At 37.3% G+C, this 26,050-nt stretch overlaps 1 protein-coding gene and 1 long non-coding RNA gene across 6 annotated transcripts in view; one reads left to right on the top strand and one right to left on the bottom strand.

Moving 5' to 3' along the window:
- LOC134213062 (receptor-type tyrosine-protein phosphatase kappa) overlaps window positions 1-26,050 on the bottom strand; it is a 436,242-nt gene that overhangs the window by 310,905 nt on the left and 99,287 nt on the right. The window lies entirely within an intron of this gene.
- Window positions 8,024-9,176, top strand: LOC134217221 (uncharacterized). The gene is made up of 3 exons (XR_009980952.1): window positions 8,024-8,094; window positions 8,162-8,447; window positions 8,540-9,176. It is a non-coding gene; the product is annotated as an uncharacterized LOC134217221 (long non-coding RNA).

Raw genomic sequence — 26,050 nt, 5'->3', positions numbered from 1 at the left:
TGCATTCACCACTATTTTACACCACCATTTGGGCGTTTTGTTCCAAACCCATTTCTAATAGTAGTTTGTGCAACTAGTTGCAAAAAGATGATTTTTTCAGCACGAGTTGTACGTTTATCCACCGAGGCTTGCCGAGATTGATAGATACTATAGTGCTGAAAAAATCGAGTTTTGCAACGAGTTGCACACGCTATTTTTTGCAATGACGAAAAATGAGCTTCAGTATGGTAAAAATGTACCAAATTTTACAGTTTTATTTACTCCACATGATCATTCTTGCGAATAAATCATGTTGCTGCAGAGAACTATCGGATTCTATGTTATCGTACCACACTGCATAGCTCTTCAAACCACGAAGCGATAGATGAACTACCATTTGGAAAATTATGATTTCATGTCCATCAAAATATTTAATTTATGACGCGACGCAGAGAATACACTATTTGAACACTTACCCAAGCAAATTCAGCAAAATGAAGTCATGTAACTACTGTTCTCATGTTGGTTTTTCATTATAGCACCCAAATGAGTGCTATAATGGATATTATGCAACCCATTTGAGTTGCATAATGGTCATTAAAGCACCCATTTGGTTGGTATGGAAAAGTAGGCCATTTTAGCATTCAAAGACGAACTGTAAACCAGGTATTATGATCAGGAATTGCAAAAAATTATTTTAAATGCGTTATAAAAGTCATAAAAACCTTGTTGTTATGAATATGAGATTATAGTGAAATTTAGCTAATTTTGTAAATTTTACAGCTTCCATACTCTTGTTTATATTGGTGAAAACATCGAAAAAGCTTAAGGGGTGCATTTTGGACTGTTCTCCCCTACATAAGTCTTCTTTTTCTTCTTCTTCTTCTATGGGTCTACATTCCAACTGGAATGTAGCCTGCTTTTCCACTTAGTATTCTATTAGCATTCTCAGTACCGTCTACGGGGGTGTCATTGGGCCAAAATGTGGTATGCTCCAAGTAAATGTTACAAACATCTAGTAGTTAATATTGGAATTAAGTTGAAATTAGTTAGGTACAAGCTTAATTAGTTAGGTACAAGTAGTTATGTAATAGATTTGAGGGGCATTACTGACACTATTTTAAAACGGGTTCATTCAATCAACAGTTTTACATTCAAATTGCAAGCATTATGGTACGAGCACAATTAATCCTTGGAATTTGTTTTGTGATTTCCTAGACTTGAATTTTAATATAATTTTGAACCGTTTGAAGTTTTCATCAAAACTCGTAACAGTTTCTGAGATATTATGAGTGGAAACATTTATCGTTTTTGGCCCAATCTTACCCCCTAGGCCCAATGTTACCCCGAACGACGGTATAGCGGTGCCAGATCTACGAAAATTTCCGTAGATTTACGGAATTGAATGCTACGAAATAAAAACATTTTGCCGCAAATCTACGGATTTTGTTTTCAATAGCACACTTTTAGTTTCAAATTGGTGTGATTTCAAATTTAGTTCAACTTGAGTAAACAATATGTAAGTTCAAGTGATGAACTTTGTAAAAACTTATAAATCACTCTGATAAAGTATTAAAACTATATATATGTAAGTTCCTGATAACAAAAACCACAAAATCTTAAAGTGGATCCGTAGAAAAAATGACATATTCAATGAAAAACGTAAAAATAATATTTCAACCATTTTTGGAAAACCAACTTTTTAAAAAAAAATATAACTTTTTTGTCCAACTTTTCTCCATCATGACCCATATTGCAAAATAATACATATATTTTCTGCAACATATCAAAAAATAAAAAATACTGTAGAATTTGTTTTTGAGAAAATCGATTTTTAAGTTTTATTTTCAATGTTTGAATGTTTTTTTTTCACATAGCCCCATTGATTACCTAAAACTTTGCCAAAGACACCAGAATGATCGGACAAGCCGTTTTCAAGTTATATTTTTTTGAAAGTGTTGTGTTTTTGCTTAGGGCCTTGTCAAAAGTTACACCAGAGTTAAAATGGCAAACCAGTGATGCAGATGATGTTTTTTGGACATAAAAGATGAATATTCAAAATTTCAGGGTAATAAAAAAATACAAAATTGAAATCTAAAAAAAAAATCGTGATTCCACAGAGAATTGCTCAGATCAGAAGTGGATTTTAAAAAGCGAGTGGCGGGCAATTTTTGCTACGGTTTGAATCGAACGAAGTTCTTCTGGCAAGCTTCCATTTGAAGAAAAGGGGAAGCGTATCAGCGTTAAAGGGAGATCAATTTCATCCCTTCCTCCCCTTTCCATTATGAAAACAATCTTGAATTTTTGTTCTAGTGTGATCATTAACCGAGATTACCATTGCCTAATGTCCAGTAAAGAATCACATTTAAAATAATTCTTTTGCATGATCCAAAAGCAAATCATCAGTTAAGTTGAACATCCTATTCAAAATCTTGAAGAACACTTTTGCTCTTGTGTTCTAATCCTGGAGCTAAGTTTGAACAGGCGTGTGTGCAATCTTTGTGGGATTTAGGATTCCCCCTCAACCAGTTGGAAGTAACCAACATTTGGTCCTTCGAACCGCAGAGTTTCCCAATAATCCGGCTCGAAGGACCATTATACTACCAATTACCGGATGCCCTTCAACATAGAGAGAGATAGTTAGGGTCCCAGAGGTGAACCAGCCAAGGGCTGAAAGCCTCTTTAATAAAGAAGAAAAAAAGAGATAGTTAGAACGCGCTGCCATAACCATAATTAATTTCAAGGCCTAAGCAAATCCAGTTGTGTGGATTCTTGACTACATGATTCATAACACAGCTCAAACATTTATTAAACATTTTATCTTTGCGTCATGCATGTATTTACAAGATCATGAACATGTAACATTGAACAAATTCGTCTTAGCTATACTTCAACTTTCTTTCATGATAATCCAGAGTTAACTAATTTAAACTGGCGGAGTTCAACTGGGGCACGATGGTGCACGCGATTTAATATTTTCCCTAAAATTTGTTTGTTTACGCCAAAATTGTTCTTAAAAATGTTTTTTCGACAATTTTTAAAAATCTTTAGAAAATTTCCGAAATGATTCTTGGTGGAACTTTCGAAGGAATTCCTGGAGGAGAAAAAAAATCTGTGGAAATCTAGGCTTTTTTAAAGGGAAATTCCAGTTGACATTCCAAAGTAAATTTCTTCGAAAATTCTTCAAGTGATTCATCTGGAAGTTCCTTAAGGAATTATTTAGAAATTCCTTCGGAAATTCCTTTAGCAATTCTCTCAGAAATTCCTTTAGGAATACTTTTTGAAAATCCACTCAGGTTCTCCTTCGGAAAATCCATCAATAATTCATTTGTAAATTCCTCCAAAAAATACTTTCGTCAGCTCCTCCAGGAGTTCCAGATTTTTTTTTTCAAAGAATCCACTAGTAATTCCATTGGATATTCTTCCAAAGATATCTTTAGAAAATCCTTCGGTAAAGCCCTTGTAAATTTCTCCAAAAGTTTCTTCGAAAGTTTCTACATTTGAAAATTCTTATTTGGACTTTCGAATGTCGAAAATTCTTTTACAAAATATTTCAGAAATTCCTTTTGTATTTCGTTCGGATACTCTTAGTGCTTCGACTTAGAATTTTATGGATGAAATTCCAAATTAACTACTGGATAAATTTCTGAGGAAATCGATTTTTTTTGTGTAGTGATTTCCCTAAAAATTAATGAAATAATTTCTGGATTACACTGTCCCCACAATCATGGGTCACACACTAATATGAGTCATTTCCATTTAACTAACATGCAAATTGGAGTGACTAATTATTGTTACAAAGTGACACATATATGTAGGGTCAGTGTAATTCATGTAGAAATTTTGGAAAACATTACTAAGGGTATTTTTGGAGCAATTCCCTTAATAATGCTAAAAAAGAATTTCTAAACAAATTTCCGGAAGAATTCATTATCGAACTTTATAAGGTTGTCCTATAGAAAACTCCGAATGAATTTGTAGGTAGTTAGTGATAATCGAGAGAAATTTCTTTAAGAGTTTCCGATGAAGTTTCTGAATTCATTTGCGAAGGATTTTTCAAAGGTAGTCCTGTTGGAATAGTTTTTGATGGAAGATTAATGAAGAAATTCCAAAAAAAAGAAGGCATGCCTGAAGAATTTTTTGGATGATTTACCGAATTGATTTCTGGACGTTTTTTTTCCCCATAGAATTGTATAAGATAAATATTACTAACTAATTACGTCAATTACGTCAAAATAGCTGGTGATGGTGAACCAACATTACCACAACTATGGCATCGCCAGCGCTACAGCTCAATAATTTGAAATATTCTGAATATTAAATTGATTCTATGTTGTCATTTTCAACAGAGTTCAAAAATAAAATGGTAGTGCTACGGTACACTTTTCAAATGTTTACGGAGCATTTTATATATTTCAAGGTAATTTGTTCAATAATTTGAGGAAAAATGATCAGATTTTTTAAGGAGCATTTTTCAATTGTTTAAGGATAATCATGATTGTTTCATGATGCATTTACCATTTTCCCAATTTCTATGCATTGAGAAAAGTTAGAGGTCCGTCGTGTAATGTTCTGTATATTGTGGAGGAGCGCGAAATAGGGCCAGCCAAAATTTTTGAGCGAACGGAATTGATGTTGAACCAATCTGGCTTCGCTGGTTATTAACCCTCTACCGCCCAAGACCGCTTTTAGACGGGGTAGGTACTTTGATTATTTTTTGTAATTTTCAATTTTTCAGCCCGAGCAGCAGGTTGCAGCAACCTGAATATACTGAATATGAATGACTTACTGGTCACACATAAGTTGCTGTAATCTATGTGTAACATGTGTGCTGCTTGGGATATTTTGAAAAGTTTTAACGTCGATCGATAATGTAAACTTCAATGCATATTTAACTGTGGTTCACAGTTAATTTTTGAAATTCTACAAATTAATAAAAAAATGAAAATTGAGTATTTTTTTGTTCCTTCGTGTTTTTCCTTGTATACCTTTGAATAGTGAAATACTATAGCCTTCTGAATGATACACTCTAAAATATTTATCCAACTATTTACACGGAAAATAAAAAAAACTCTGAAAATTTAAAAATTGCAATGGATATGCTGAAAATTTAAAAAAAAGAATACCCAAGTAGCACACGCAACATCTTCCAAAAAGCACCTTGTTTCTATTCAGTTTCATTAAAGGCATTGGAAAAACATCAAAGCACGTAAAAGTTGCATCAAGATGTCAAAAACGTTCGAGTTGTGATCAATGTTTTATTAACATTGCAATGCAGCACGTGTTTGACATTTGGAAACAAACAACCAAAGAATTCTCCACTTTGTGTAGCAAACACGAAACGAAATCATCAAGTTGCATATTTTTTACCATGTAACTTCAATGCGTCTTTCAAAATTTAATTGTTTGTTTAAATTAAGTTGAAGATAAGTTGAGTGTGTCTTCATGTTTAAGTACAAAAGTCCATAATCGTATGGTTTTTATGGTGAGTCAACATGCAGTCCCTTCGAAGTTTTGAATGGTGCTGTGGTAGAGTGAAGGGCTATCAATCACAAGATCCATAAACCGAATCCAGTTTCATATTTTTATTTTATTTTTTCCGTTGTAGTATTTGACAATTTTACTGCAATCGAAGGATGTTTCCGTAGGCTCCACCTCTTGCGCTTTTTGGATTGCAAGAGAGTTATATTTGATGGTGTAGTATTCAGAGCAAGCGGCTAATGATTTTAGTTTGTATAAGTGATTCTAGACTATGAATTGATTCTGCTATTGCGGATTGTACATTAAACATAAGCAATCAAATATACCAATCGTGAAATCACATATTTCGCGTGCCCCAATTTGTACAATGTGGCAAGTTTTACTTTAGACTTGATTCGAATTCTCAATTTTGCATATGCGCTAATACTGATCTCTATCGTGAAAGAATCTGTACATGATTGAGTATTTGAGAGTATGGAGAGCAACATATTGAATTTTCTGACGAACTTTGCTTTATTTAAGCGTGTGCCAATGAATCGGTAGCTTGTGAGGGGCTGGGAGAGGTTGCGCGGCGGGATATGGCAATGCTAGCGCAGTGTGAGATGGTGTTGGTAGCGCCATCGGGTTGAGCAGCAACGACGAAGATTCCACCGGCAGTTTGCTGTCGAATTTTAAAACGAACAGTCGCACCGCTCTTCAACGGCGGATTCCATTCAGCCGTTTTCGGCTGGAATACGACAGATGGCACATACGCAAAGATTGTTTCTTTCCGAATAGTTGCAATACAGTGAAATGTTTAGTAGTGAAACAAGTTGTGCTGCTTGAATCTATAGATTCAAGAAATTATTTTATTGGATGAAAAACTAGAAAAACAAAATTCCGAAAAATCAAAATGTGAAATTGATGATATCGCGATATCAAAATTTGTATCAATGATCATATATTCATCTCATCGCAAAACAGAGAAATACAGCTTCAATCTCGAAAAGTTTCTGCGCGAGCATTTGGCAACACTACAACCCTATCATCGTAGTGGCGACCATCGGACTTTCGCCAGGAGCAAGTTGGCTGAACACAAAGGGCTGAAAGTATTAGAAGGCTGTTGTAGGATTGAGATGAATTAGATTGATTTTAAATAAAGGTCTAATATTTGAATTTATTGGCAGTACTTTAAATTACTCGTAACCTACTAATTATTTATAAAAGTGTATTATTAATAACAACCCTATTTACGAGACAAATGTCAAAACGAGATTCATAAGCGTTTGAAAGAGAAAGAAAAAGCGAGAGACTACACGGAAGAAATAAACTACCCAATAGTGAGTTTAATTCACCCAACCTCGAACATCCGTACGGGAAGCCAAAATTGAGTAAGTAGGGTCGAAGTAGTTTGCCTTTACTCCCATGTTAAAAAGTACCCAACGGAAAATTTATTGACCCAAATTTAAGTTTAATTCACTCAATTTCGACCTCAGGTAATAAAACTCAAAATTGGCTTCCCGTATTGAACTGGCGTCGTTGGATTGTTTGGCTCTTTTGTTTTGACAACAAAAGAAAGAGTGGATGAAAGCGAAGAGAAAAATAACTCAAAAGTAAGTTTAAAGTACTCAATTTTGGGTACTTTTTTCTTCCGTGTATGAACAGGTAGTCTGCATGTATCAGGTGACAGAAGCTTCAGTTTTAAGACGGATGTAGTAGAGAGTGGAAGTGAAAAAGTGAATTCTCGCTTAACTTTTCAGAAGGACCTAAGTAACATTTTTTCATAAAATAATTCGAATAGTTCAATCAACAGAACAACATGAAAGCTATTGATTGCAGTATTTAAATTAATTCATGAAAAAATGTTACTTTGGTCCTTTTGAAAAGTTAAGCTAGAAATGTTGAATAAAATGTTGAAGTGTTGAAAGAAAAAATGAAAATGTGTTTTAATTTGAAAGACTCCGACAGCTGTAAACTTGCTGAAGGAAGGCTGAATGTATCGATAAGCTGATATTGGTTGGAAGAAATGAATCACCAATAGTACAATGGAGTATAAGTTGAGTAGTTGAGAGGTCTAGGTCTAGGTCTAGGTCTAGAGGTGATTCAATTTATCTGTAGTCATTCTTCAAATATAATTTTCAATTCCTGAACATCTTCTAATGTCTAGTCTCCCATAAAATTCGCCGAGCCGATTCGATTGGTTTATGACACTCCAAGCCTTCTATAAAAAGTTTTTTTTGTATCGACCGTATAGGTACTTTCAAATGATTCAAGGAGCAGTCACCCTATTTCAAACCTGCAAGTAAATTATCAAGAATATTGAATATTGATAGACTGATTTAGAGCGTAACATGCATTGCATTGTATCTGTATCAAAGCTGACACATTCCGTGTGTGAAGAGGCAATAGATAGTGATGATCAGGAACTAATATAACCGGGACGTGACACTTGGATTTTTTTCGTGTTGCGCTTCAAGTCTCCATCGGTGTGTAGAGTTCTAGGTATACAAATGAAAAGACCCTATATAGCGCTGTCAATTATTAATTTTTCCGTTTGATTTTCTCACCGTGCACTCTCCGTTGACAGCATTGATGTTTTTGTTTTGGACCGGTTTTTCTTCTCCAGTTGCTAAATGCTAATTTCGTGCACAAATCGTGAGTATCTACTGTTGCAATTGCGACAAATTCAATATTTTGGGTCTAATTGCTTTTTTGTGGTCAGGACGCTCATCTAATAACTCGATTCTTACCTCACGCTTCCAAAGTTCTACGGATTTGTACTGGAACTTTGTGCTAGAACCATAAATCGGATGTGGAATGCCAAGGCGTCAACAGAGCTGCGTTTAGGCATTGAACTTACTTAGGATAACGACTTGTTATACCGGTACACTTCTCAAGCCTAAAAGGCACAGACACTTTGGTTGGATGATAACTAGGAGGACATATCCACATTACGGCTGCACAGCGTGCTAAGGAAAATTATCACCGCTTCATGACCTCTCTGTTAAGTAAGCATAGATCAAAAACATTGTTTCACATATATGTAGTTTAGTGATCGTCAATTACCGTAATCCAGTGCATTCTCTCTACAGCTCTACAGATTCGCGTCGATATTAACTAAACCGATCCCGTTCACTGACCGCATGCTTGCGCTTCTTCGGAACAAACTTTTGTTGGAATTCAATAGCAAAACAATGTCCCCGTTTTTACTAAGATTTGCGATGGGAAGAGCAACAGAACACATCAGTAACCTCCAGGTGATGCAAATACTGTAGTTTGTATATGCTGATCTTTGGAACAATCCGCTTCCAGAACTGCATCTCGCCTAAATTATTGTTTGTGAAAATTGCAATTGCAATTGGACAAACAAATGCAATCGCCAGGCAGTAGGTTGAAGTTTCGCTATTCCAGTCAAGCACAAAACGTAATACCTAAATAAAGCCTTGAATGAACCATCAGATTCAACGTAGGCGCTATGAAAGGAGGAATGATGTCCCGTCTACGTCTGTCTGCGAGACTTACTTAAGGAAGTTTATAAGTGATCCTCCCCTAGGTTATCAGACATGCCCAGCTACAAATAAAAATCCCGCTCGTAGCGAAGCGCCGGGTTTGGAAAACCAACGTTAAGTATCGGCAATGAGTTTTGGGAACAGCGAGTCACCAACGATAAATAGGAGCTTGATGACATATGTAAAGTCAGCCGAAGCTAAGTGGGCTCACCAGTAGGCAAAGATTTGAGAACGCGCGTGAACTTCACCTTAGTTTGATTTGATGTGCGGTACCGCTGAGAAAAAAAAACTCGCCGAAGAATTCCATATCAAAATCAAATTTGTTTCGAGAGTATCACACTCCAGGAAAAGGATTTACTTACATATGAGTATAGGTCTCACGATGAAAACACATTACGATTAACGTTTACAATACCCTTCTTCTTCTTTTTTTTCTATGGCTCTACATTCCAACTGGAACTTGGCCTCAATTTAGTATTCTATTAGCATTTCCTTACTTTATTGAAAGTTTTTGTGGTTTTTCTATGCCCCCCATTGTATGAATATATGTATCTTGTGTCGCAAGTACAAGAGATTCACTATGCTCAGAGAGTCGAGAATGTTTTCCACCCGAAACGTCCTACACCGGACCGAGAAAGAAGAAGGAACAAAGAAAATGAAAAAAAGAAGAGAAGGAAGAAGGAAGAGTGAAGAAAATAGAAGAGAGAAGAAAAGAAAAAGGAAGAAGAAGAAAGGAACAGGCGAAGGAAGAACTACTAATTTCTCACTTGTTGATTCATTCTTCTCATTCGGCCTATTGGCCTGACATCGTTGTATTTGTACGCTAAACAAAAGCACTATTGTTTAGGACCTAAACAAACCTAAACTTTAGGTAAATATACTAACTATGAATCTAGGGTGAGTGCTAGTAATGGACCCCTTAAGGACGGAAATTTACTTCAATCGTTACTTGTCATCTGGTGCTACAGAATGGCAATATGTCATGAGTCTGACTCTCTATAGAGTCAGACTCATGACATATTGCCATTCTGTAGCACCAGATGACAAGTAACAGTTATCAGCAATGCGTTTGAAGAAGAATTTGCTTGAGGAATTGTACACTCAGAAAAAACTGCATATTGCTTATAAATGTCTTGCACTTGAAATTGGATCAGTTGGTTTTGCTTTTACATAATATGTGCGGTGCTTATAAAACCTTGTCGATTCAGTCATCATGAATTTTATGTGCAAACGTATTACCTCCTATGATGAATGCACATACAAATCAATGAGATTGAATCAATTCAATTTTATTAGTTTTGCTAATATATTCTAAACGCATTGCTGAGGCAGAACAAAACAAACATGAATAATAATGTCGTTTTTGTTTTTTGTTGTTGCGGAGTCATTTTATTATCTCAACCTAATTTTTAAAATGCACAGTAGAAAGAAAATGTAAAAGTAATTAAATATTCAAGATACAGGAATTCTTATAGCACTTCAGTATGTGCAAAAACGATCCGAATCATTCTTGTTTCATCGAACAGATCCGGATCGAAACTTCGGATGTGCTCCCAAAGAAATCTTACGTAAGCCGTTGTTCGATTGTAGCTTATTTCCAATCACTCTCGGTCGGTTCCATCAGATCCTTGTTCAAAGATTCGAACTCGAAGACCACAGGAAAAGGGGCTGATAACCAATTCGATGAAGCACATGCTGGATTCTTCAAGATGAGGTCAAATCCGTAGAGGAAATAGAATGTTGTTGCCGACGTATCTAGAAAAAATACGTATTCATGATTCCGCCGCATATACTAAGCAGGATTAACACATTCTGATATCTAAGCTACTTGAATTTACCCTTGAATTCGATTCTCCAAACTAAATTTTGCTCTCGAATTATATATGATCTACCATGAACTTCTGTCGGCAAAGTATCTTTTTCAATCCCTTTCCCTTTTTCCCTTGTCTTTTGTTGTTCAGTGTCTTATGCCATTAGCTTGTTATTACATTTTATGTGCAATAGCTTATAGAACTCGTTTTGAAACCATTGCACATAAAATGTATTACAAAAGATCATGTGTTTAAATAGTTTCGTACTTAACTTGCATTAAACGCATTTGAAATAAGAACTCTGCCCTCTTGATGGCTTCTATGTGAGCTTTGCACATAAATTTTATCACGCGAATAATTTGAGGAGGAGCATTTGAGGAATGAAGTCCATGAGATTTGCTGGAAGTAACTTTAGGAGGAAACTAAAGGAACAACAGGAAGAGTTCCTGGAAGAATCCATGAGGAAACAAAGTAAAAATTCGTCAACAGTTTTGCAAGGCATGTCACACGAAATTTCGTCAAAATTTCCCACTCTCGAAATTTTGCCAGGAGAACCTCATGTAGTCTGACCAGGTATCTCTCCTGTTAGTTCGAACAATAATTCCCTATACAATTCCAGCAGGAATTTATGCTAGAGTTCACAATGAAAAAAGTTCTTGAATGTGCTTGAATGAACTTTGAAAGATTTTTTTACGCTTACAGGAATGTGCATATATCAAAACTCCAGGGTGAAAGACTCAATGAATTAACGTAAGAACCAGACAGAAATCCAGTGATTTTAAAGAAAATTTGAGAATCAAGCCAAAGTCCCATATTATCAGACAAATATTTGACAATATTGCTCGTAACTCGGCTCGTATCCGAGCAGTAGAAATTGGCTGAATAATACCTAATTCTGTTATTGATATCATACTCTGTTATGAACTAGTCCTGCATAAGAGGTAAAATACCAAATGAATAATACCAAAAACTAATATGTACAATACTTGAGCAATAACACTCAGTTATTAAATTGAATTTCAATACCAAATGCATGTGACCAAATATAATTATTCGTTTGGTATTAAAATACATAAGCATGTTATGCCTAAAGTATTCTCCATATAAGTTTTTGGTATTATTTTTAGATATTTTACCTCTTATGCAAGGCTAGTTCATACCAATTTATGTATATTGTCGGCGTATCACCAAGTTAGAATTCAGAAGTCGGAACTTCCGAACCGAATTCTTCCGAAGTTTTATTTGTCAAACTAATTGATGCGTTGTTTAGAGCATCTTTAGGCGAATCCAGCGCACTACTTCCGATGTTGGGAAAATTGCCTGTAATTGCCTGAGAAAAATCCAACTTCGGTATAAAAAGCGGTATGAATTTATTCCGGATAGACAATATTGAGGTCGTCGCTCCTACTCCGGTAGTATAACGGTATGCATATTCACCAAAGACTACCATATACAGTTCATTTAAAAAAAACGGAAGAACACATAAAACGTTTTTTCGGGTTAGTACAAGCTCTCCTTGACGAGAATATTCTATAGCTAATCTCAGAACATCCCTTCCAGGAATTCCTGGAGAAATTACTCATAGTCATCTAGTATTGTTCCTGAGAATCCTTTGATATTTTATTTGACAGTATTTAAAAAATTGTCTATGTCCACCACAGATATAAGAAATCCTAGACGATTTTATAATAAACTACAGTGGACTCTGAACTTCCCATCACTCATCTTCTCCGTCGTCTTCATCCTCATCGGTGCGTTCGTGGAAGCTTTTATCGACTTCCCCATTCTCCTCGTTCCAGTCTGATTCGTCTTCTTCGAAATTCTAATTAAACATCTACATTGAGGTCCTCCTCATCATGCCGCGTCGTTTTCTCGGTCGGACGCATCCAAATACTTCAGGGAGGAGATTAGCTAGAAGACTTTTGGATTTTTTTGTTTTGTAGGAGTCATCGTAACCTCATTGTTGAACAGCCTCAGTACTTCGAAGTTTTCCAGCCCCTTCAGCTGTTGCAGCTCATTTAAGTCCTTCGCCAATTTGCCGGACAGGTTCAGCTGTGTATCAGCCAGCTGCTAACGGTGAGGTATCTCAGGGAATTTTAAATGTGGCGTGAGATATTGCAGCTTGAGAGGGCCGGAAGCTTGGAGAAGCTCTTCTGTGACACTAGCCCGACGTTGATGGAACTAAGCGCTTCGAACCTATCGGTAAGATACTGTGGCAGCGGCAGTTGTCCTGGGTGATCTTGTCATCTGGCAGTTTTCGTTTTACCAGCGCTATTCTCTTCTCCATTTTTTGTGTGACGTTTTCGGACATGTCCACAGACGGCTACAGCGACTAAAAACTTAATAATCCGGAATAGTATCACGACAATGAAAAATAAATCAACAGATTATACGGCGCAAAGGTTGCTTCCGGGCGGAACAACACACAAATATTTTTGTTTTGTCTCAGAAAAAACATAAATAAAATATACAGGGGTTTGAGGTTAGGAATCTGTCAAAAAAGTCTACACTTTCCGAAACACTTCAAAATAAATTTAACCATAATGTGAGTAAACTACACTAGTGCCTCTGGTGGTGCTGGTCTCGTGAGCTCTTCTGGGTTGCATGAATTTTTAATCGGTTCTTCAGGACAATCACGTCCCGGTTATTAGTTCCTGGTAATGATGTCGACCACCTGTTCAATAGAAACAAAACGGTTCGTTGTCGTGAGTGTTCCAAAATTGAAAGCTATCCAGTGACTCGCCGGTGGGTCGACGCCTGAGACGAGACCTGCAAAGAGGAAAAATGTAACTTCAGCTGCTGCCAGCCAACTGCTGTCACGAACTGTCAGGTGCAACCAGCAGCTTTTGAGTGAAAGTATTGGTATCCCAAATAAAATATTCCACATCATTTTGTTTTACCAAGACTTTTTACTTTAACGAGTATTCCAAACCTTCCGTTTAGCTTGTTAATAATCAGTAATAAACCTGTGTTTTGTTCCCGAAATCCTTATGAAAATGAATTAACTATTTCGTGAATTGGATACACTTTTATTGTGCTCAGAAGGGTCCACCTGGGGCTTAGGTGAAACAGTCAAGTAAACAGTTGAAACTCGATGGTCAACTGTGATGAAAAGAAGAACAAGTGTCAAAACAAGAGAAAAGAAGCAGCTTCTTTGCAGGTCTCGTCTCAGGTCGACGCCATATGGAGCAGTGGAGCACCCCGTTTGCTTCCCAAATCGCAAAGACTTACAATAAGATTTATCCTACGGTGTTGGCGATAAGAATGATGTTTCAGGCGCAAAGTAGAAAGCGAACAACATTTGACAATGGAAGAGCGAATAAAATCCATTCAGATGATTCCGTTTCAATATTCATACAATAATGGAAGCATTTGCATGATAATTTCACGATGGTGTTGTAGATGGTTGTGAAAAGACTAGAGACATAGCGCAATTAAACAGAACTTAAGGTAATATTTTCGAGCAGGTATCGAAAAGATGAGCTGTAGAGGGTTGTACTCTAAATATGCTATTGCTTTTTCGGTTCAATCGGATCAACCTTCATGCGAACGGAAATAAGTCTTGCTATCTGCTATAATTTACATGAACCCGAAAAAGCTTTAACGTAAAGAGTGTATACGAAACTGACGTGAAGAGTAGTTATGAATCCTACCACACTTTATCAAAAATAGACGAGGAAGATCTAATTGGTATTAACTTATTCATAGAAATTCATCGTGAGCTCATCATGCAAGATTATCGATTCAATCATCCATCCCGTCGGTAAGAGCTCCGATTTTGCTGCAAGGATTATCCTTTCCGTTCAGTTGAATCCATCATTTGCCTCGGATTGGCGCCACCACACCCCCGTAACCGAATACCAACCCGTTTCCTTTTTAATTTCTACCCACATCACGCAAGCATTAATGTACTCCAACTCGACTTCACCGTTCTCCCTTCCGAAACGTCTTCGGTTTCAAGAAATTAAATCCTGTCTGAAATTGTTTTTCCATGTTTCCCTCCTGGGTGAAACCCCTTCCAAAGCCATTTACGTGCAATCTCTAGCACACACTAACGATTCGCTCGATAAGTGGTTTGTTTTATCCAAGTGTTTGATTTCACCATTTTCATCTCCATCACGCGAACGAACGAATTGCTTGTCACCGCAACAACCTCTATCCGTTGCGTTTTAACATCGTGATTCAGTTCAGTTTGCAAGCTTCCATGGGCTATTTTAGGAACAGTTTCATTTCTTTCGAACATGCACCCCACATTTCTCTACAAAGCGTTTGAATGAAATATTTTTGCTGAAATTCTTTTTGAAACCGGATGTGCGTAGATAAAAATATGATTAAAGATTCAAGATATTCTTGGAAAACTTAAACCCTGAAGCAATAACAAGATTATTATAATTATCATTTTGGAAAATAAAATAAAAACGCTTCAGGGAAAATAAGAAATTGTCTATAGAAAAAATGAGAAGTTGCCATTGAAGAAATCAAGAGTGCAAGCAATTATTAAATATAGAAGTTTCATAAATAGTTGTATTGAAAGCATTTAACGAAATTTTTAGTATGTTACCATACCTTTTGTTGTTAGTTTTGATTTACTGATGGACACAATCATTCTTCATCTCATTACAACCATTTAGGAATAGAAGAATGACTCATTAATCTTAAAACATAGAAATACGATCAATCACGTTCCGGCACACCATCAGGTACGGTTACCACCATGCACGGTCTCGACCAAGAAAAACTATCTTCAGTATAGGGAAAGAGTGCTAGTAGTGGACCCCGTGGGTATAATGGACTCCCTGAACAAAATCCCAAATTACACGCTAAAATCAACAATTTTATGCAAGCTTCCGTCAGGTGAAGTTGCTTCATGTAACAGGACAGCAGTTCCATACATTTGTTATTATTGGGAAACAGAAATTTAGTTATATTAACTAATTTGTAAATGTAAATATGCTAAAGGGTTCATTACTAGCACACAAGGGGGGGTTCATTAATGGCAAAAGGAACATGTGATGTGGGAATGGAACATGTAAATTAGATGGGGGGCATAATACGTGTATAAACAAACTCGACGTTGCGTATTATGGACCTGGGGGTGGCCATAATAGGCATGCTAGCTACATAATTTTAAAATGCCTTTTTCATTGGTAAAAATGAATGTTTTGCCTAGTTTTATGTACGAAACACGATGCTGGAACCTGTTGCTTGTCATCTGGTACAGCAGAACTAAAATTTGTAAATTTTAGACGTTAAGAGGTCTATTACTAGCACTCATTACTCACTCAAACGTTCAACCGCACACTTGTTCACCGAACGTTAAAAAAAGAACCAAAAACTCGTATTCGATTGCGCGAACTATCTGCTTACTGAGCAGGAATACGACAAAACAGCAACTAAAAAAAATGAGCACTTTGAACAGCAAAAATTACAATTATAAATGAAAAAAAAAATCCATAAAGAAATCAATATGTTCCACACAATTTCCATAAAGAAAATAAAATTAGCAATTCAAAATTACAAAAATTTTCACACAATGTTTTTTTTTTTCACGAAAAATTAAACATTTTCCACGAAGAGATCAATAAAGAGCAATAAAAAAATGAATATTTTCATAAAGAAATTTATAAAAGCAATAAAACTGAGCATTTTTCCATAGACGACACCTTCTATGCGTTTAAAGTTCCTCCAGGAATTCCTCCGGAAGTTCCTCCAGGAATTCCTCCGGAAGTTCCTCCAGGATTCCTCCGGAAGTTCCTCCAGGATTCCTCCGGAAGTTCCTCCAGGATTCCTCCGGAAGTTCCTCCAGGATTCCTCCGGAAGTTCCTCCAGGAATTCCTCCGGAAGTTCCTCCAGGAATTCCTCCGGAAGTTCCTCCAGGAATTCCTCCGGAAGTTCCTCCAGGAATTCCTCCGGAAGTTCCTTCAGGAATTCCTCCGGAAGTTCCTTCAGGAATTCCTCCGGAAGTTCCTTCAGGAAATCCTCCAGAAGTTCCTTCAGGAATTCCTCCGGAAGTTCCTCCAGGAATTCCTCCGGAATGTCCTCCAGGAATTCCTCCGGAAGTTCCTCCAGGAATTCCTCCGGAAGTTCCTCCAGGAATTCCTCCGGAAGTTCCTCCAGGAATTCCTCCGGAAGTTCCTCCAGGAATTCCTCCGGAAGTTCCTCCAGGAATTCCTCCGGAAGTTCCTCCAGGAATTCCTCCGGAAGTTCCTCCAGGAATTCCTCCGGAAGTTCCTCCAGGAATTCCTCCGGAAGTTCCTCCAGGAATTCCTCCGGAAGTTCCTCCAGGAATTCCTCCGGAAGTTCATCCAGGAATTCCTCCGGAAGTTCATCCAGGAATTCCTCCGGAAGTTCATCCAGGAATTCCTCCGGAAGTTCATCCAGGAATTCCTCCGGAAGTTCCTCCAGGAATTCCTCCGGAAGTTCCTCCAGGAATTCCTCCGGAAGTTCCTCCAGGAATTCCTCCGGAAGTTCCTCCAGGAATTCCTCCGGAAGTTCCTCCAGGAATTCCTCCGGAAGTTCCTCCAGGAATTCCTCCGGAAGTTCCTCCAGGAATTCCTCCGGAAGTTCCTTCAGGAATTCCCTCGGAAGTTCGTCCAGGAATTCCCCCGGAAATTCCTCCAGGAATTCCTCTGGAAATTCCTCCAGGAATTCCTCCGGAATATCCTCCAGGAATTCCTCCGGAAGTTCCTTCAGAAATTCCTCCGGAAGTTCCTCCAGAACTTCTGCCGAAAGTTTCTCCAGGAATTCCTCTGGAAATTCATCCAGAAATTCCTCCAGAAGTTCCTCACGGAATTCCTACGGATATTCCTTCAGGAATTCGTATGCCGGAAGAGTGTCAAGCGAAGAAAATATTTAGTAGAGAACTCAGAAGAGGCCGCAGGCTTCGTGGAAGGCCCCGTACACGATGGCTTTTTGCAGTTGAAGACGACCGAAGGGCGCTCAATGTTCAGGGCGACTGGAAGCGATTGGCCCTGGATCGAGTCAAGTGGAGAAGGATACTCCATTCGGCGTAGGTTCATCGAAGAGCTGTAGCCCATCAAGTAAATAAAACGACTGATTCCGATGATTTTTTTAAAAATAATTTGCAGATATTTCTGTGAAAATATTGCCGATGAAAATGTTGAAGAGCTGATAAAAATAAAAATAAAAAAATAATTTTAGTTAAAAACTAAGCTAAAAAATCGGTAAACGTAAGCAACTTCGAAAATGAATGAATTTCGAAAATAATGAATTTCGAAATCCCGCAGGAAATCCCTTCAGGAATTCCTTCGGAAGCTCCTCCAGGAATTCTTCAGCAGTTCTTTCAGGAATTGCTCCAGAAGTTTCTTCAATAATTCCTCTGGAGGTTCCTCCAGGCATCCTCCGGGAAGCTTTCTTTATGAATTCCTCTGAAAGTTTCTCCAAGAGTTATATATAATTTTTTACAATAATTTCTTTAAAAGTTCCTCCAGGAACTCCTCTGAAAGTTTCTCCAATAATTATTTGGAAGTTCCTCCACGATTTATTTGGGAAGCTTCTCCAGGAATTCTTCGGAAGGTTTCTCCAAGAATTCTTCCCGGAACTCCTAACAAATTCCATTCCAATTCTTCCAGCAATTTTTCAGGAAGCATCTTCAAGAATTCCTTCGGAAGTTCCTCTAGGAGTTCCTCCGGAAGTTTCTTCAGTAATTCCTCCAGAAATTCCTCCTCTGAAGTATTCGACATTTCTTTCAGGAATTTTTCCGAAGGTTAAACAAAAAAATAATTGTGATGTTCCCCCAAGCATTCTTTGGGCAGCTTCTCCAGCAATTCCTACAAAAGTTTCATTAACATTCTTCAGTTCTTCTCGAAGTCCCTCGGTTAATTCCGGTAATTTCGAACAGACAATGTCATTGATTGCGGGATTTCGAAATTCATTATTTTCGAAATTCATTCATTTTCGAAGCTGCTTACGTTTACCGATTTTTCAGCTTAGTTTTAACTGAAATAGGTGATCAGCTCTTCAACATTTTCATCGGAAATATTTTCACAGAAATATCTGCAAATTATTAAAAAAAAATCATTGAAATCGGTCGTTTTATTTACAGTTTTAAAATATCAAAAATAGCTAAATATTAACAAATCATCGTTAAATTTTCAGATCACTGATCTTTGCAATAAAATGGACGACAGAATTTCGAGTCTTTTTTTAAGTGTGTATACTTCAAATTCTCCTGACAATTCTCACAGAAGCTTTTACATAAATTCCTTCCAACTTGTTTTCCCTGGAAACTCATCCAAATTTTGCCCCTGGAAACTCTTCCTTAAATTCTCCTGCGTTCTATTCTTCGAGCTCCATCAGGAGTTTCCGTGGAAATTGGAGCTATTTCTACTTATATACTTCCCAAGACAAATCCCTCTATAGATTTCCCAAGAAATTTCTCTGAAAATTGTTTCGTAATTTCATTACTTAATGTATACTCCAATAAAATCCTACAGGAACTGCTCCGATATACCTATTCCTCCAGCTGGAACTCACGACGGATTTTTTCTGGGATTATTCAAAAGAGTTCTTAAAAGATTTCTTGGAACAAATCCTAAATTAGGGCTGCCCAACGTATGGCCCGCGGGCCGGATGCGGCCCGTGGCTCCATTTTTTGTGGCCCGTTGCGTGTGAGAAAAAATACTTCATAACCACCCCGAAAGCTTTTCTATCTGGCATGAGAAGCTCCTTCTCATTATTTATTAATAAATACTGTAAGTTAGGCCGATACAAATAATTAAAAACAATTATGTCTTCCCCGCCCCTCGGTTTTTTGCCCAAAAATTATATTTTGAGGAGCAACAAAAATAAAACAAATTATTTTGAGGATTTTCAAAACATTCTTTAACAAATCCGAGGAGTTTTTTACTTTTTTTTTATATTTATTTTTTATTATCCCCTCCTCCCACTTTTGGCTTTTTGGAGACCAGTACTGCCGTGAATCGCATATTTGTCCCATATGAATAGGAAATTCAGCAAAGATGGGACTGATATGCGATTCACGGCAGAGTAGGACATGATTTGAATTAAATATTTGTAACGGCCTTATTACTGATTAAAAGATAAAATCTGTGCAAGAACGGAGTCGAACAATGCAGCACAGGCTAGTTTTGCTGTTAATACAATTTTGGCATTATGGATGAAACCTTTCCAGGACGGAGAGCTTGTTAGGAAATCGGCTGTCGGCTTCAGTAGCATTAGTTTGTCGTAAAGCACGATGAAGAGTTACAGCTCTCACAGAAGATTTGAAAAGTGCGTTGCGTGAAAAAGCCACCTACTGCTGATTGTACCTGCTCGCAATCGATGAAAATACTTCATGTAAAAAACAAGGTACATATAGCTGTCTTAAAAAGGGGAATTTCTGATCATCTTCAAATTTATCACAAAGGAAATAGCAGTCTTGATCATAATGAAGGAAACGACTACCGGTATCGACCTGGGGAGAGCTGTTAAGACCTGTATGAAGGAGCTTGAATTCATCTTTGAAAACTGAAGGCCTAACAACTGATGAAGCTCCGGCAATGGTAGGAAAGAGCACTGGCGTTGTGACACTTGGAAATTAAAGCAATTTGTTAATTGTTTTTTTATCAATTGTTAATCAAATTTTTGCATTTTTCATCAAAAAGGATCTATGTACAAAAATGATAAATAATCGTGATGTAGCGTCGCTCGTTATTAAAAAAATCAACTCTACCTACGCGAAGAAACTCAGCAACCACTAATTCAGAATTATGTGGACGGAAATGAAAGCAGAATACGGCGATTCGTTGTGTTAGTTAGTTGGTTAAACCATGATACCTTGCTAAAGAGCGAAGAAAATCTATTTATTTTATTTTCTCTCTCCAGAAGTACATATATGTGAACAGCTCTTATCAAGAATAAAATCAGTAAAAAGTAGTTGCTGATCTTCATTATCTGCGGCGAAATTCGATCATCGATTGTGAAATCAATATGCGTCGAGTATTGGAATGAAGTCAACAGTTCCATGTCCTGTTACTTAAAAAGAAAAAGAAAATAAGCACACACAAAAAAGATTGCTTAAACGTTTAGTTTTTCCTATAAAAATGAACCATTCTGTAAAACTTAATCCCATTCTGAAAAAATGTATTTTACTTTGGTTATTTTGAAAATGTTTAAAAAATATGTTCCGAATATTTCCTGGCCAGCCAGCAAGTGGCCAATTTGAAAATTGGCTCGTGGCTTAATAAGGTTGGCCTGGCCTGTCCTAAATGATTATTTAACAAGTTCCTGAAGAAATTCAGGAAGGAGCTTCTGATTAAAACCCCTATAGACATTATGGAATAAATTCCTGGGGGAATTTTCGATGTAATTTCTGAAATATTTCCTGGAGAGATTCTCGAAAAAAAACTGGAAGAATTGTTGAAGAAATTTCAGGAGAAATTCCAAAAAGATTTCCTGGTTTGAATCACTGTAAACATTTTTAGATAAATTCTTGAAATAATTTCGGGTGGATTTCCCGATGAGCATCCAGAAGATATAATTAAAGGAATTACTAAAATAGTTAAATAATCATGAAGTTAAAAACTTCAACTTCAACTTCAAAGGAAATTTAGAAGAAATAAAAAAAAAAACTATTTTTGAGCTTCCGAATTAAAAAAAAATAATAATAATACCTGTCATAAGACGAGTTTATACAATGCCATTGAATTCCACCAGTTAATTGTTTCTTGACAGATACGTATTTCGACCTCAACAGTAAGGCCGTCTTTAGTGTCTCATACTTGACTCGACTTACGAGACACTGAAGACGGCCTTACTGTTGAGGTCGAAATACGTATCTGTCAAGATACAATTAATTGGCGGAATTCAATGGATTGTATAAACTCGTCTTATGACAGGTGAAAACATTCCACTAAAAAGCTCAAAATAATTTTCTTATCAAATAATAATAAATAATTTAAGACCGAAACACTGAAGAAATTCTAATAGGAGTTTCTTAAACTTTTCTAGGATTTATTCATTTATTTAGACTAAGGCCTAAGTGGCCTGTGCGGTATATAAGAATCTTCTCCATTCGGCTCGGTCCATGGCTACACGTTGCCAACCACGCAGTCTACGAAGGGTCCGCAAGTCATCTTCAATCTGATCGATCCACCCTTGCTCGCTGCGTACCTCGCCTTCTTGAGCCCGTCGGGTTACTGTCCGAGTTTTCTAGAAGCAATTCTTAAAATTCCTGAAAAACAATTGATTTCTTAGGCTGCGAAAATTAAAAATCAACCGGCGATAAAAACCGCAGGTGCTTTCAATAAGCCAGGTAAGACATCTGTCAAGAACAAGTTTTTTAAAAGTAATCTAGTTGTGCGAGCAGCGTTATTTGGAATTAATTCAACTGTTACTTTTAATTTGTATATAATTCGGGTAATGTGACGCAGTCTTAAAGATAATATTTTTGTGTTTGCCGGGCATACTTATATAACTTATAAACATATCAAAATCAGCTCAAGGCTAGTTACAGTTATGAACAACCACCCAATTATTTCGGCATATTTGGAAGTAGATAAATGTAAAATGAACTTGACTGCAAATATGTATTTCCGATAAGATAAGATAGGATAAGATTTTATAATTGCAATGCTTAGTGCTAATTTATTTATGTTTTGTGGAAAATTCTCGATTGTTTATGAAAATTATTGCTTATATCCTGATTTCCTTATTGGCAATTTCCTATTTTTTTAATGGAAATTTTCCATATTCTAGAATGAAAACAGCATGAAAAGGACGAAAGGCCTTGGGTTATGTAGACTAGAACTAAAAACTTATAGAAATATTTACTTTAATCGCAATTGTACGAAAAAGCTTTATAACTGTAACTAAAATTGATTTCATCATGACACGAAAGCATTTCTTTGGTGTAATGTGTCAGTAAAAAACAAACAAATAAACATTGAAATACGATAAAAATGAAATGGGGTAAACTTCTTAGAAAATGACAATTTTTCCTCCAACAAAGTTAATAATAAATCTTCTATCTTTCAAATCATATGCAGTGCCATCACTGAGAAGGAGCACGACTGTAATAAAAATAAATCAACAAAAATTCCGAAGTGGAAAACATGCTCAATTTTCAGCCACCGCGAACTATAGAATCGCCGTGAAACTCAATTTCAGAAAGCTTTAAATGTTTTAACCTTCTGAAATTGAGCACAATGCCATTTCCCAATCAATCATTCGATGATATACGGCACTGTAAACCCTCATATGTGGAAAATGTGCAATAACTCATCGATCCTTTATCACAATATTTTGCACAACAGAGCCTCCACAAATCCCAGCAGGATCACCCTAGTAGACCGTACACACGTTCGATGAGGATGAATTTTCGCTGCCCGCGCTCATCTGGGGAATTCGGTAGTTTGCTCCGTTAGAGCTATGATTTATGTGACATCACTGGTAAACCGATAGCAAGTGAATCGGGATTCCATTGAGCGCTGCTAGGCATTTTTCTAGCACTCGTGAGTAGCGATATGCTGCCTATGTCACTTTGCGAAGATCGTAGAAACTTGGTTAGTGGATATAATTTACGAGAGTCATCCGATTTGTATAACGAGGTGGACAATACCACGAATGGGGAAACTTATCCGATATTTCACTGTTTTATTATCATTTAATATTTGTATCTACAGCCATTGGTCAAAAATCGTCAAGAGCTAGGTGAATGTCAATATGTATTATCCTTGAGACCATTGATTAATCGCGTCTGCAGCATTATGCTGTAAGAAAAAGAGCAATTTCATGTCGTTTGTAGTGTAGATGGGTGTATAAGTTGACGTTTCTTCTTCTTCTTATTGGCATTACATCCCTAAACTGGGACAGAGCCGCCTCGCAGCTAAGTGTTCATTAAACACTTCCACAGCTATTAACTGCGAGGTTTCTTAGCCAAGTTACCATTTTGCATTCGTATATCATGAGGCTATCACGATGGTACCTAATGCCCAGGGAAGTCGAGACAATTTCCAATCCGAAAATTGCCTAGACCGGCACCGGGCATCGAACCCAGCCACCCTCAGCATGGTCTTGCTTTGTAGCCGCGCGTCTTACCGCACGGCTAAGGAGGGCCCCTTGACGTTTAGCTAGATGATAAGTTAATGTCTACCTACCTGTAAGAAACAATATTCGAAAAAGATTTGTAGTTGGTTATGTTTCTCATATAAACGGAATGGCACTCAACTAGATAAACGTAATCGAGCTTCGCACACATCCCTTAAGTTTCCCGATATTGCGCTCGTATCGTTTCAGAAGGAGTTGGGATCACAAGATATGCACCGCATCACACATAATCATCATCGCACTGCGAGTTCCTTGTCTCTATGGGTTGTGAAATCTTGGTGCTATCAAATTTCTGCTCACGTAGAACATTTCCACTCGTTTACCTCGGCGGTGACTTGACGCGGGCGTGATTGAAATAACTAAAGTATATGACAATTCAGCGGGTGGTAGATACGGTAGAAAGTTGTTTGCTTCAAATGTTTGTGTAATTCATTTTATTAATTTTAGAGATTTACATTTGTTTTGTTGATTTACATTCCGTTGACATGTGCTAAATATATATATAATATATATATATATACCAAAAATAAAAAAAAACTATTTGAGGGCTTCTAAAGACTTGTTCACAAAATTTTACGTTTTAGTTGGTTCTTGAATATTTATAATAAATCATTTATTGCATTGCAAACACTCAATGCAACATTTTTCATTTCATCTTATTTCCAACATTGAGGTAGTGATGATTAATTAACTCAGAAGATTATCTGAGGCAATCCAGTGTCCTCGAAGTAAACACATTCCAACTCTTTGTGGGTCATGACCATTCCGTTTCTCCTACTCTGTGATTCACGGTTCTCTGAAAACATGCTCTACTGAAAGTGAAGCTCCCGTCATCGTCGTCGTCGTCACCGTTGTTGTTGGCTAGAATAGGAACATTCGTTTGATTTAACGACAAGCAACTGTCGGTATGCTTATTTACGACTGGCCTCTGGGTAATTCGTCGTTGGTCTGCGAAGCAGTTCTGCAACAACGAGCGCAAAGGGAGGACCCAAGCTGGCCATGGTCCAAAAGTCCCAGATCGGTTGCAGTTTGCCGTGTCACGCGCCCGGACCCAGTCTCGTTAGGATTGGGTGGGGGTCTAACCAGAAGAGTGTGTCAGTTCGCCAAAACAGTTCTCAGTTCTTGCGGCAGCCAACCATCTCTAGAACAGACGACGAAAAAAGTTTTCCCCAATAAAATCGGGTCAAAGTTTTCTCCTGAGTCGTAAAAAGAGATTTTCGACTCGGTGTGCGAATTTTAACATGGCCTCGCCGCAGTCAGTGAGCGAACTCCAGTCAGCATTCCAGCAGTAGACTACCGAAAGTTTAGTAGCACTACTATGTTGTTGAAGTTGGAGATATCGAGCTTTTTTGTCGCTTGACGCTTCTGCTTTTGGGGTCTAATAAATCATGTCCCAGCGACGAGTAACTGTAGCCATGCCGAGGTACACTAGAACAAGAGTTTAACGACTTCCGGGATGCCAGACGGAAGGAAATCGAGTCAAGTACGTGGCACTGAAGACGAAATTTCTGTTGAGTTCGAAATGCATATCTGTGAAAGTTACAAAGTGGTGAAATCAAATCGAATATCACTAATTCGTCTAGCGGTTAGTGAATGCATGGCAATCGATTGGTGATGCAATGCCGTTGCAGACATCCTTTAATGTTTCTTTATTCACTCTTTTTGTTGTTCAAGAAATTCAATTCTAGCTCATATATTGCAATTCCAATATATCTATCGAGGTAGACAGGCATCGTTATGTCTTATGATGCCTGTCAAACATAACAAGAATGTTATTATGCACAACAACTGGGCCAAACTTTTTGGCATCCTTGATCAGCATCCCGTTTCATGCTGAGTAGCAATGCCACCAATTCAAGGCCTGTTTTTTAGTACTGGCCAAGAGAAGGAAAAAAATATTGTCCCCATCTAAAAGCTTCCACGTGCGCTGGGCTTACCCTTAATCGTAAAACTTTTAATGTGATTAGATATTGTCGTTGGTTGGGATGCGTGGTACTGACTGCTGCTGTCGAACGAATGGCACCGGAAAGCGGTGACATAAATTTTGGTAAAATTTGGAACGGGAACCGTGTCGCCAAGGTACGCGTTTCATAACATCGCAATTTGAAATTGTTTTCTCTGTTTGGAATTAGCTATAATTGAAATTTTAGGATTCTTTTCCGTAATATCAAACCGAGTAGGGGTTTTCAGGGTATTTGGTAAAGTTGAAAATGGGATATCATC

This window comes from Armigeres subalbatus, chromosome 2 (genome assembly GCF_024139115.2).
Source record: "Armigeres subalbatus isolate Guangzhou_Male chromosome 2, GZ_Asu_2, whole genome shotgun sequence".
Classification (NCBI taxonomy): Eukaryota; Metazoa; Arthropoda; class Insecta; order Diptera; family Culicidae; genus Armigeres; species Armigeres subalbatus.
This window is presented reverse-complemented; position numbering and strand designations above follow the sequence as displayed.